Source organism: Apodemus sylvaticus, chromosome 16 (genome assembly GCF_947179515.1).
Source record: "Apodemus sylvaticus chromosome 16, mApoSyl1.1, whole genome shotgun sequence".
Lineage (NCBI taxonomy): Eukaryota > Metazoa > Chordata > Mammalia > Rodentia > Muridae > Apodemus > Apodemus sylvaticus.
This window is the reverse complement of record NC_067487.1, coordinates 23,750,879-23,764,316: the sequence shown is the minus strand read 5'-3', so window position 1 is coordinate 23,764,316 and position 13,438 is coordinate 23,750,879. Positions and strand designations below refer to the sequence as shown.

Below are 13,438 nucleotides of genomic sequence, written 5' to 3'. Positions count from 1 at the left end.
TTTATTTATGAATCCCCTGGTTCCAGGTGTATTAACCTTCTGAGTTACAGAAGGCAAAGATTTGAAAATAATTATTATGTGAGGTATGCTTCAACTCAATGTGTGTACTCTAATATCTGCTTATGTAGTAATATTTATCTTACCATTTACAAGTAATTTTATAAATACTAGCATTATTGTCATCATTCTCTATGAGTTTTTGTAATAACTTTCTACTTATTAAATCAATGAACATATAAAAGTATTATCAAATTAGGCAGGTTGTCTCTGTTATTCTGTTTAAATGAAACTTTCCATCTTAAAGCAAAATAGGAAGAATAAAACAAATATGTTAAATGTAAAATGAATGCACAGTAATATGTCTTGGTGCTGGAGAGTAGGAGCAGTGTTTAACCGTCAACTTCCAAAGCATCCAGTTGAGGTTTACAATTTAGTATATACACTAAAATGAAACAGGTTCTATGCTTAACATCTTTATATTCACCAAGTACAATTCCTCATATTTTCAACTGACCTTAACATCACATACCAATGTCTGTTCTTACTGAATTTGTCTTTGGCCACACCAACATACATAAACTAGATTATTACACTAAAAGCAGATTGTCCCTGGCTAGAATGAAGAAATATCTTCAGTGATTAGAAATGGAATGAATTGTTATTTTATTCCTAGGATTTACACTAGACAAGAAAAGATATGTGATACTGCTAGTGATGTGTTTCATGCATTACTATACAGTGCATTAAGGACATTGTAAATACAAATTTTTATCAAATTATTCAAGCTAGATTTATATAAACCTAAATATAGTGCATCTTTCTTTGTGTTGTAGGAGTTTCAGCCTTTCTTCATTTTATACACAAGTTCTTCCAATGAGTTATATCTGTAATTCAATTTTTATGAAAATAACAAATTCAGTAGAAAACTATTGCAGCATCTAGTAAGAAGTATTGAAAAATAAACACAAAGTAAGGCCATATCAGGAGACACAAGAATATGTTCACCCTTTAGGACTGAAAGAACACACAATAAAAGTTCTACTAAAGTTTGCTAGAGGTCAGGAAAGATTTTCTGGTGAGCTAAGCATTTTTACCTCTGTCCTCAGGCTATGAATATTTCAGGCATAAAAATGCAAAGCCATATTGGCATTTCAAAGTTATAACTATATAACTATAGCAAATAAATTTAGTATAGCAAATGTATATATATATATATATATATATATATATATATATATATATATATATATATTAATAAAAGAAAAATGGGGAAGCTATAACTATTTTCAGGACAAAAATATTGGATGAGGGTGGGTAAATAGGCAGTAGCAATAAGGATATATTAATGGGTTTTTATTATCAAATAGAGAAAAATGGAGAATTAAAATGGAGGAAAAGGTTCTACTCTGTTAAAATCATTAAGCATTTATTGTGGTGTTAACATATTACCTTTTTAGATATTCCTGTACAATACATATACTATAGTTTGTAATTTTAGGTAATGGTAATTGCGATTTCTAGCTTGATCCTTTAGTATAGAATATAAAATGCAACAATCAGATGAAGCTTCTTCACAGATATGACTGTGTAAAATATTGTAAAAACTAAAACTACAGTATCAGACTTTTTTCAAAAATAATCTATTAAAACTCCATCTCATAATATTTTAGGGCAAACTTTACATAAAACCATGTATTCTTTACTTGTTTTAAATAAGATCTAAGGTGCAAAAGAGTCTGAGGGAAAAATCATTCAGGGATTTTTCCCATATACACCCATCCACCTAGAGATCCATCCCATATACAGTTAAAAATCCAAACAATGTTATCAATGCCCACAAGTACTTGTTGACAAGAGGTGGATATAGCTGTCACCTGGAAGGCTCTGCTAGTGAATGACAAATACAGAGGGGGACACTCTCAGCCAGCCATTGAACTGAGCACAGGGTTCCCAATGGGGGAGCTAAAGAAAGGGCCCAAGTATTTGGAGGGGTTTGCAGCCCAATAGAAGGAACAACAATATGATCCACCCAGTACTCCCAGAGCTCCCAGGGACAAAAATATCAACCAGATAGTACACATGGTGTTACCTATGGCTCCAGATACATAGGCAGCAGAGGACAGCCTTGTTGGACATCAAAGAGTGGAGAGGTTCCTGGTACTGGAAAGGCTAGATGCAGCAGTGTAGGGGAATACTAGGAGAGGAAAGGGGGAGAGGTTGATTGGGGAACAGGGGGAGGGGAGATGCCTTATGGATTGTTGTGGGGTGAGGGGACCTGGAAAGGAAGGGGGAAATCATTTGACACAAAAATAAAGAATATATTTAATAAAATTAAAGAAAATTCAAAAAAAATCTCTATAGAAATTTTCATTGGAAAAGTCAGTCTTTATTCAATGCTACTTTGTGGCTATTGCTTTCTTTGTAAAAGCAAGGTAATTTGGATTACTCGTTTTTCAAATCCTTACTTTTGAGTACCAAGTATAGGTAAATTCTGTAGTGCTTGTGAAATATGTTGGCATATTTACCAACTCATATGAATTTAATGAAAGGTCTTTCATACATTTAAGCTATTTACTTGAAATCAGCTTACTTCTGACAGAGAAGCAGAAAGGTCAGAAGCCTTATTGATTGTGAGCCAGTCCCCAAAAGTTGAAGAGGTGTTAAATGTGTGTCAGTTTTATATACATGTGGACCATTCACACTGCCTGTCATATACTCTGTAAATCGCATTACTCTATGTATATACCTCAGGCTTGTAAGAATCTCTTGACTAATACAATGAGCGATGGTTTGTTCTGAGCATCACAACCAGCCTAGTTTATCATGGCCAATATCCTCTCACATCAGGATGCTGCATTGCTTGAATGTTCTAAGTCATTACTAAGCTTTACAATATGGAAAAGTGTGGGGGTAATGGTTGTAGTGGTGGTGGTAGTAGTGCTGGTAGTAGTGATGGGGCTGGTGGAGGTGGTGGTGGTGGCTGTAACTGATTTGTCCATAGTCACATAGAAGGTTTTATGCAGTTCCCTGTTTGAGACTGACAATTCTAATTCTTTTGCCATCAACTAGAGAGAATATACATAGACACACTCTGACATATCAAGAATGTAGGAGACAAGAGCAGATGTCTAAAAATATTGATAAATGATAAAAATCTGTGTCTGAAACCAGATGTACCCATGATCACAGCAGGATTTAATTTATAGGATTTCTCTGGTGTCTGCCATGTGTTGTTAAAATTTTACACTCAATTTTATTCTTCAGAAGTTAAAATATGGGTTTCAATCTAAATCCTAGCATTTCTTATTCTACAAACTGAAACCTATGTGTGAAATATCTGAAAATTAGCCTCAGTCTTTTGATCTTTAACCATGAAAAAAATAAATAATTTTGTGGTGTATTTTCTACTGTCTGTATTGTCTACTTAGATAGAAACTTAAAGTTTCTTTGGAAATTCAGGTGTGTTGGATGGTGATTTGCTGTGGCAAACATATGAAGCAGTGTTTTCCTGAAATGGGTGCAGGTAATGACAGTTTTACACATGAATAGTCATGTGATGAAGAATTCTTCACTAACAGCATGCATGTATTAATCAGCCTTACATTGCATAGTTGAGCTATATAGAAAGAAATGAACCAAAAAAATCTTTTGGAGGTGTGCTGGCAGATTCTTACAGCTTTCTCAGATGGCAGAGTGATGTCTACTGAAACAGACTCATGTAGAGTTTTTCCAAGACTCACCTGCTGAAGCAAGATACTGGTAAAGCAAGACCCATGGAGGACATGCAATATTTGGAGAGAGTATAAATAGGACTCAATGGACAGTGATGGAGGCTGGGCTCGATGGTAGAGTCAGATGTGCAAGGCTTCTTGCATAGCAGAAACCTGGTCCTGATGTTCTCTGTTGGCCCTAGTCTTTCTTTCTGATTTGTGCTAATTCAGCTGAGGTTTGACTGTCTCTGCTATGTTTTGCCAGCACTGTTGATTCCTGTTTGCTATCCAGTCTCTACTGAACTGGACTGTTGGTATATTCTTAAAGTAATTGTGAGTTGATTGAACTGCCTCAGCTGACCTGGGACCTGAACTGCTGATTTCCTGACAACACAGTTGCGATTTTCCCCAAAGAATGACTTCGAAACAGTTCTTCTTTCCCCTATCATAATAACGTTTCTTTCCCACAACCTCTTGTGGGTGGTGGGCCAGAAGGGAGGTGAAAGCATTTAAAAACCATCCTTAAAAGTAAGTTTTGGATACTCTGGTTCTTCTTAGAAGGGGGAAACAAAATATCCACAGCAGGTGATACAGAAACAAAGTGTGGTGCAGAGCCTGGGGAAAAGACCATCTAGAGACTGCCCCACCTAGGAATCCATCTCATACACAGTTACAAAACTCATACACTATTGTGGATGCCAACAAGTGTTTTCTGACTGGAGCCAGATATAGCTGTCCCCTGAGAGGCTCTGCCAGAATTTGACAAATACAGAGGGGGACACTCTCAGTCAACCATTGAACTGAGCACACGGTCCCCAGTGGAGGAGCAAGAGAAAGGAGCCAAGGAGCTAAAGGGGTTTGAGGTGCCAAAGAAGGAACAACAACATGAACCAATCAGTACCCACAGAGCTCCCAGGGACTAAATCACCAGAGTACACATGGAGGGATCATGGTTCCAGCCATGTATGTAGCAGAGGATGGCCTTGTCAGACATCAAAGGGAGGAGAAGCCATTGGTCCTGAGAAGGCTAGAATCCCTAGTATAGGAAAGCAGGAGTGGGTGGTTTGGTAAGCAGGGGAAGAGAGTATGGGTTAGGGGAGTTTTGGGGGGGGGAGCAGGAAAGGGGACATTTGAAATGTAAATACAGAATATATCTAATAAAAATGTAGGTTTTGAAAAAACTACAATCTACACTAACCATTTTCTCTGTTGGCTTCAACTTCGTTGATACTGCACAACCTCTTGTGCTTTCTGCTAGGAATTTCTCAACCACAAAATGCTCTCTACTAGTCAAAGTACGAGTATACATATCATGTTTAGCACTTACTTCAATCTATCTCTCAGTCTCTCCCAATAGATGTTGAAAGCCTTATAGAAATTTTGACTGCAATGAGAAAGGGGATGGAGTTGGAATGCTTGCTTACATGAGCATAACTCCTTCTTTCTTGTTTTTTATTCCATTTGGGCCACCAGCCTAGGCCACAGTACTTTACACAATCATGGCTGACAACAACACCTCCTTTAGTCAATCACTTCAGGAGAAGCTTCCCCTTTGCAACACCCTTTAGTCAATTCTCAATGAAATCAGATTGCTTGTATAATAATGACCATGTTTTCATATTCCTCAGAATAATGGCCTCCATGTTAACATTAATGACTCCATGATAATTAGAACAGAACTAGTCTAGGAATCAAGCATGTGTCTATGTGTTTGGCAAAATAGTAAATGTTAGGAACTTCAGGACAGCACTTAAGGCTGTGGAAAAGAAATGTAAAAACATAAGTTCCAAAATACCCAATTTCCCAGCTATGCAAAAATATAAGGATGCAATATGATTTGAACAAAATCTTTAACAGATCCCAAGGAACAGAGGCAGCTGGTCAAAAAGGACAAGCAGGTACAAATGCAGGCAGATTCAAGGTCAAGGTCAGCATGGGAAAGAACTAATTTAGGTGAAGATCCAGGTGTGGTGGAAATGGTAATTTCAGGACAAGGGCCCACCCAGATAAGTTTACAAAGGCAGGAAGATCTCTGATCTTTTGCAATTTAAAAAAAATAAAATGTGCTTGCTGTTTTTTGTTTTGGTTTTTTGTTTGTTTGTTTGTTTGCTTGTTTTTTTGTTTTGTTTTTGCTTTTGTTTTTTGTTTTTTGGGTTTTGGTTTTTGGGTTTTTTGGATTTGGTTTTTTCAAGACGGGGTTCATCTCTATAGCCCTGGCTGTCCTGGAACTCACTCTGTAGACCAAGCTGGCCTTGAACTCAGAAATCTGACTGCCCCTGCCTGCCTCCCAGAGTGCTAGGATCGAAGGCATGCACCACCACCGCCTACTGCCCTGAGTGCTTGCTGTCTTTTCGAGAATTTCTAGGTGGGGGACGGAATGTTGATTTATAGGATAATAAAAAGGGAACTGGAATAGATAATTGTATTGATATGTAAACAAGAACCTGGCCTTTTGGTCTACTTGAGAAGTGCAAGTAGAAAGCAATAGCAGTTCTCCAGCAGGAACTGAGCTGTCTGGAGATCTCTGCAGAGTGAAAACAGCTCTTCAAGGTTTTTTTCTAAAAGGATTTCTGATTTTAGTCTGAAAAATCTATGCAGGGCAAACATACCTCTTTTAAAATTTTTCATAGCTCTTTTAGAACTTTTTCTAGCAGGATTTCTGATGGTCAGAAATTCCAAGAATTACTTAGAGAGTGGATATAGCTCTTTCTCTAACAGAAATCCTGTTAGAAAAACAAATCTTAAGAGCTGTGTTCACTCTCGAGAGATCTCTGGAGATCTCCAGACATCTCAACTCTGACTAGAGAATATTCTAATGTTTTCTAGCAAGTACCCAGAAAAGGCTGACTGAAGAGCAAACACAGCTTTTTTTCTCATTTTAATCAGAAAATCTAAGAGTTAATTTTAGAATTTTTTAACAGGATTTTTGACTTGGTTGTAAAATACAAGAATTTTTAACAGCCTTTCTGATTTTAGATGGAAAAATCTATGAGCTATCCAGAGAGCTTTTAATTTTTTTTACTAGCAGAGAGAGCTGTCTCAAGCAAAGAGATTTTGGAATAGCAAGAAAAAACTGTCTAGAGCAGAGCAGAGCACAAAGAGAGAGATAGCAGTCTGGAAATCCACAACATAGACCACAAGGCTGAACCCATGATTTGACTTTAAATCATTTCTTTTCTCTCCTCCCAAACACACCGTCTCTCAGAACCCCTTTCCAAGCTGAGAATGAATCTTGGCATTCTATAGAACTAGAAAATGCTGAGTTAACATCTAACATTTGATATATATGAAAGTCTAAGTGCTAATTTCAAGACAGGAAAGAGAAAGACACAGTTACTTGCAGGGTATAGCTCCAGCATTCAAGAGGCTAAAGCAGAAAGATTCTGAGTTTTAGACTATATTGGAATATATAGGAATACTTTATTTCATTGCAAAAAGCCACTGGGGCTGATATTACCACCATTAGAACACAAGGATCTTTGCTATGATCTGGAAATGTGCTCCACCCCCCCACCCCACCCCCCACCCCGGGGTATACAAACTCCTGAACTTGAACATCAACATTACCCATAAATAAAATAAGTGATGATGATGATGATGATGATAATAAATCCACCATCACTTCTTGAAGCACCCAAGATTCCCATTCATAGTATTCCTTATCATGGAGTTCTTCCTTTAATTTCAAAGCTGTAAATGGGGCTTCTTCCAAGTTGAACATCTACATTAAAAGGAAGAAAGGTGATCTGAAACCTCACTTGCAGGCTTTTGAGATCCTGAGCAAGAAACCAAATGACCTGACCTCACCTACATGAACTTAGGGCAACAAATATGTATTGATTAAAACTACAAAACTGGGGAGTATCTTTAGTAATAGAATGTCAATAGAGGAAAGATAGCAAAAGTGACCCAGAGGTTCTGGCCGAACTTTCTTGCTCATGTGTTGACTGGAATAATCAGATTTACCTAAAAGCAAGTATGAAAGCCCATTTAGTCTCAGTTCATGCCCAAGCATTTTTGCTCAAAGCAAGGGTATAAAATGCACATAGTCAGCTCAATGGAGCTTGGTCATCATATTAAAGGTCAGAAAAAGCAGGGCAGTAGTGGCTCACGCCTTTAATCCCAACACTTGGGAGGCAGAGGCAGGTGGATTTCTGAGTTCGAGGCCAGCTGGTCTACAAAGTGAGTTCCAGGACAGCCAGGGCTACACAGAGAAACCCTGTCTTGAAAAATACCAAAAACCAAAAACCAAACAAACAAACAAAAAAAGTCAGCCTTTTTTTCCTGAAGTTCTTCTCTTAAAAAGGGCTCCTTTGTTGTATTTGCTTACATGTGGTAATTTTATTTGTACTAGAATAATTAACATACCAGCTTAATCTCACTAGCATTACATATGTAGCATTAATCTAGATAAGAATTAAAAAGCTTTAATTCATTTTTTGTTATTTATTTATTTATTTATTTATTTATATTTACACTCCAGATTTTATCCACCCCCCAGTTCCACCCTCCAACTGTTCCACATCCAATACCTCTTCCTACCCCCTGTCTCTAGGAGGATGTCCTCAACCCCCACAACTCACCCAACCAGACCTCCAAACTCCCTAGGGCCTCCAGTCTCTTGAGGATTAGGCACATCTTTTCTGACTAAACACAGACCTGTCAGTCCTCTGCAGTATATGTGTTGGGGAATCTCATATCAGCTGGTGTATGCTGAATGGTTGGTGGTCTAGTGTTTGAGAGATCTTGGGTGTCCAGGTTAAATGAGACTGCTAGTCCTCCTACAGGGTTGCCCTTCTCCTCAGCTTCTTCCAACCTTTCCCCAATTTGACCACAGGTGTCAGCAGCTTCTGTCCATTGGTTGGGTACAAATATCTGCATCTGACTCTTTCACAATAGGTCCCTTTTTGTGAGTGCTCCCATAGCCTCAGTAATAGTGTCAGGCTTTGTGGATTCCCCTTGAGCTGAATCCCACTTAGGGCCTGTTGCTGGACCTTCTTTTCTGCAGGCTCCTCTCTCTTTCCGTTCCTGCAGTTCTTTCAGACAGGAACAATTATGGGTCAGAGTTTTGACTGTAAGATGACAAGCCCATCACTCACTTGATGCCCTGTCTTGCTGCTGGATGTGGACTCTATAAGTCCCCTCTCCCGATTGTCAGGCATTTCATCTAAGGCCTTAAGAGTCACATGCCAGGTCTCTGCTGCATTCTGGAGTGTCACCCCCAACCTCCTCCCTCCTGATGTTGCCTGTTTCCATTCTTTCTGCTGGCTCTCAGGGCTTCAGTTCTTTTCTCACACCCAATATCACATCAGGTCCCCCTCCTCCCCCAACCCCAGTCCACTTTCCCTCCCAGGTCCCTCCCTCCCTCCCCACTTGTGACTGCTTCCTATTTCCTCTCACCTGAGACTGGGCATCCTCACTTGAGCCCTTCAGCTTGTTGGCCTTTCAAGTTCTGTGGACTGTATCTTGGGTATTCTGTAGGTTTTTTTTTTATTTTATTTTATATTTTTGGCTAGTATCTACTTATTAGTAAGTACATACCATGCATGTTCTTTTTAATTCTTCTGTTGTGATGAGTCACAACAAAGTCTTGGATGTCCAATCTCATTTTGAATCTGAGATACCTTCTTAAAAATGAACAATATAGATTATGTTCTGTAACTGTTCACTAGAGTATCAATACTCTTTCCTATTGCCTATAGCTCGGATTAGAGTTCAGTAAAGTATATACAAACACATATACAAATAAGATTTGTAAATAGAGCAGACAGATGCTGTCAATAGCCATCCAGAGTCAGAAGACTTGAAAACAAACCGATCATGCTATTTATACTTATCCCTAGTCAACTGAGAACAGAGATTATCTCCAACAAAAAGATGCATACAGTGTTCTCAGGGTAATACATGCATTTTTCAGCATATGTTTCCTTTAATTCAGCCAATATTTCCCATTTACACTGACCACTTCAGAAGCATAAAGTGCAGTAGTCACAATTACTGTGTCTACTGAAAAAAAAAAAACAGCTTTAAAATGATTTTTTTTTTCTGAGTGAGGTGAACATTAGATTCCATCTATAATGGGAACACTTTTTGTTATAATTCTAATAGTTGTATGAATGATTCACTCAATTTTGGTTATGTAGTTTAAAAATTAATTTTATAGAAGTTAGACTTGAATACTCCTATAGATTTTCAATTTTCAAAGAAAAAGTATATATGACCTTCATTTTTTTATTTGAATTATTTTTTATTTACATTTCAAATGATTTCCCCTTTCTTGGCTCCCCACTCCCCAAAAGTCCCATAAGCCCTCTTCCCTCCCCCTGTTCCCCTATCCACCCCTTCCCACTTCCCTGTCCTGGTATTGTCCTATACTGTTGCACTGAGCCTTCCAGAACCAGGGGTCACTCCCCAGTTCTTCTTGGACATCATTTGATATGTGGATTATGACTTGGGTATTCCAAGTTTCTAGGCTAATATCCACTTATCAGTAAGTGCATACTATGATTAATCTTTTGAGACTGGGTTACCTCACTTGATATGATTTTTTTTAGTAAAAAATTTATTCTATAAAATTTCTCATGATAGTGTCCATACTTGGTGATTAATCCATATATGGGATGGATTTCCAGGTGGGGCAGTATCTGCATGGCCTTTCCTTCAGTCTCTGTTCCTCACTTTGTCTCATATGTGAACATTTTGATCCCCTCTTCTAAGAAGAATTGAAGCACCCACACTTTGATCTTCCTTCTTCTTGAGCTTCATGCGGTCTGTGATGGTATCTTGGGTAATCCAAGATTTTGGTCTAATATCCATTCACCAGTTGAGTACATAATGTGTGTGCTCTTTTGTGATTGAGTTACCTCACTCAGGATAATATATTCTAGCTCCATCCATTCACCTAAGAATTTCATGAATTCATTGTTTTTAATAGGTGAGTACTACTCCATGCATGCCAAGAAGTGCATGCCTGATATAGCTGACAGGAGCCTGATATAGCTGTCTCCTAAGAGGTTCTGACACAGCCTGACATATACAGAGTCAGATGCTCACAGCCAACCATAAACTGATTACTGGGTCCCTAATGAAGGAGTGAGAGTAAGGACAGAAGGAGATGAAGAGTTTTGCAACCACATAGGAAGAACAATATCAAGCAACCAGAGATCCTAGGGTCTAAAACACCAGTAGAGCATGTATCCTTGTTATTTGTTGGAGTATCATTGGGATATATGCCCAGGAAAGGTATAGCTGGGTCCTCAGGTCCAATTTTCTGAGGAACCACCAGACTGTTTCACAGAGTGATTGTACCATATTGCAATCCCACCAAGAATGGAAGAGTGTTCGCCTTTCTCCACATCCTCGCCAGCATGTACTGTCTCCTGAGTGTTTGATCTTAGCCATTCTGACTGGTATGCTATAGAATCTCAGTGTTGTTTTGATTTGCATTTCCCTGATGAGTAAGGATGTTGAACATTTCTTTAGGTGTTTCTCCACCATTTGGCTTTCCTTAGTTGAGAATTCTTTGTTTAGCTTTGTACCCCATTTTTAATAGGGATATTTGATACATTTACATAATAGAGTACTACTCAGCATTAAAAACAATAAATTCACAAAATTCTTAGTCAAATAGATGACACTAGAAAATGTCATACTGACTGAGGTAACCCAATCTCAAATAATACACGGTATACACTCACTGATAAGTGGATATTAGTCCCAAAATCTCAGGATACCCAAGATACAATTCACAGACCACATGAAGCTCAAGAAGAAGGAAATAAATGTATGGTTGCTTCGGTCCTTTTTAGAAAGGGTATCAAAATACTCACGGGAGCAAATATGGGGACAAAGTGTGGAGCAGAGACTGAAGGAAAGGCAATCCAGAGACTGACTCACTTGGGAATCAATCGCATATACAGTCACCAAATGCAGACACTCTTGTGGATGCCAAAAAGTGCTTGCTGTCAGGAGCCTGCTCTAGCTGTCTCCTGAGAGGCTCTGGGAGTGCCTGACAAATACAGAAGTGGATGCTCTCAGCCATCCATTGGAACTAGCAATGTATACCCAATGTATATGGAGGAGCTAGAGAAAGGACCCAAAGAGCTGAAGGGGTTTGCAGCCCCATAGCAAGAACAATATCAAACAACCAGCTCCCCCCACCCCACGAACTCCCAGGGTCTAAGCCACAAACCAAGGAGTACACATAGAAAGACCCATGGCTACAGGTCTATATGTAATCAGTGCATGTTTGACAACCAGGGCTTATAAACCTGGGACTGCATGGCAAAAGAATTCTTAATTCAAAGTAAAACTGTGCAACAACAATGTGAGATGCTATCAAATAAATAAATTGAATACAAAACATTAAGGAAGAAAGGCAGATTTGTTCTTTTGATGGAGTCCTTTGCCTTACAGAAACTTTGTAATTTTATGAGGTCCCATTTGTCAATTCTTGATCATAGAGCATATGCTATTGGTATTCTGTTCAGGAAATTTTCCCCTGTACCGATGTCCTCCAGGGTCTTCCCCAATTTCTTTTCTATTAGTTTCAGAGTGTCTGGCTTTATGTGGAGGTCCTTGATCCATTTGGGGTTGAACTTAGTACAAGGAGACAAGGATGGATCAATTTGCATTCTTCTGCATGCTGACCTCCAGTTGAACCAGCACCATTTGTTGAAAAGGCTATCTTTTTTCTTTGTTTTTTTTTTTTGTTGTTGTTGTTGTTTTGGTTTTTGTTTGTTTGTTTGTTTGTTTGCTTTTTTCTGAGACAGGGTTTCTCTGTGTAGCCCTGGCTGTCCTGGAACACACTCTGGATACCAGGCTGGCCTCGAACTCAGAAATCCACCTGCTTCTGCCTCCCAAGTGCTGGGATTAAAGGCATGCACCACCACCGCCTGGCTTTTATTTATTTTTCTTTTTTCCTTCATGGAATACTACTCAGCAATTAGAAACAATGAATTCACAAAATTTTTAGGCAAATGGTTTGATCTGGAAAATATCATCCTAAGTGAGGTAACACAGTCACAAAATAATACACATGGAATGCAATCTCTGATAAGTGGATATTAATTAGCCCAAAAGCTCTGAATACCCAAGGCACAAATCGCATAACAAATGACTCCCATGAAGAAGTATGGAGAGGGGCCTGATCCTGGAAAGGATTGATCTAGCATTGGAGGGGAATATAAGGACAGAGAAAAAGGAGGGGGGTGATTGGAGAATGGATGGAGAGAAGAAGGGTTATGGGACATATGGGGAGGGGGGATCCGGGAAAGGGGAAATCATTTGGAATGTAAACAAAGAATATAGAAAATAAAAATATTTAATAAAAAAGGCTATCTTTTTTCCATTGGATGTTTTCAGACCCTTTGTCGAGGATAAGGTGGCCATAGGTGTGTGGGTTCATTTCTGGATCTTCAATCCTGTTCCATTGATCCACATGCCTGTCACTGTACCAATACCATGCAGTTTTTAACACGATTGCTCTGTTGTATTTCTTGAGGTCAGGGATACTGATTCCCCCCGGAGTTCTTTTGTTGTTGAGAATAGTTTTAGCTATCCTGGGATTTTTGTTATTCCAGATGAATTTGAGAATTGCTCTTTCTAACTCTATGAAGAATTGAGTTGGGATTTTGGTGGGCATTGCGTTGAATCTGTATATTGCTTTTGGCAAAATGGCAATTTTAACTATATTAATCCTGCCAATCCATGAGCATGGGAGATTTTTC

At 38.7% G+C, this 13,438-nt stretch overlaps 1 non-coding gene across 1 annotated transcript; it reads left to right on the top strand.

The window, feature by feature from the left end:
- Positions 1–6,328: 6,328 nt before the first annotated feature.
- On the top strand, positions 6,329–6,389 carry LOC127667213 (U7 small nuclear RNA). Its single transcript, XR_007973849.1, has one exon. It is a non-coding gene; the product is annotated as a U7 small nuclear RNA (small nuclear RNA).
- The last annotated feature ends 7,049 nt before the right edge of the window (positions 6,390–13,438 follow it).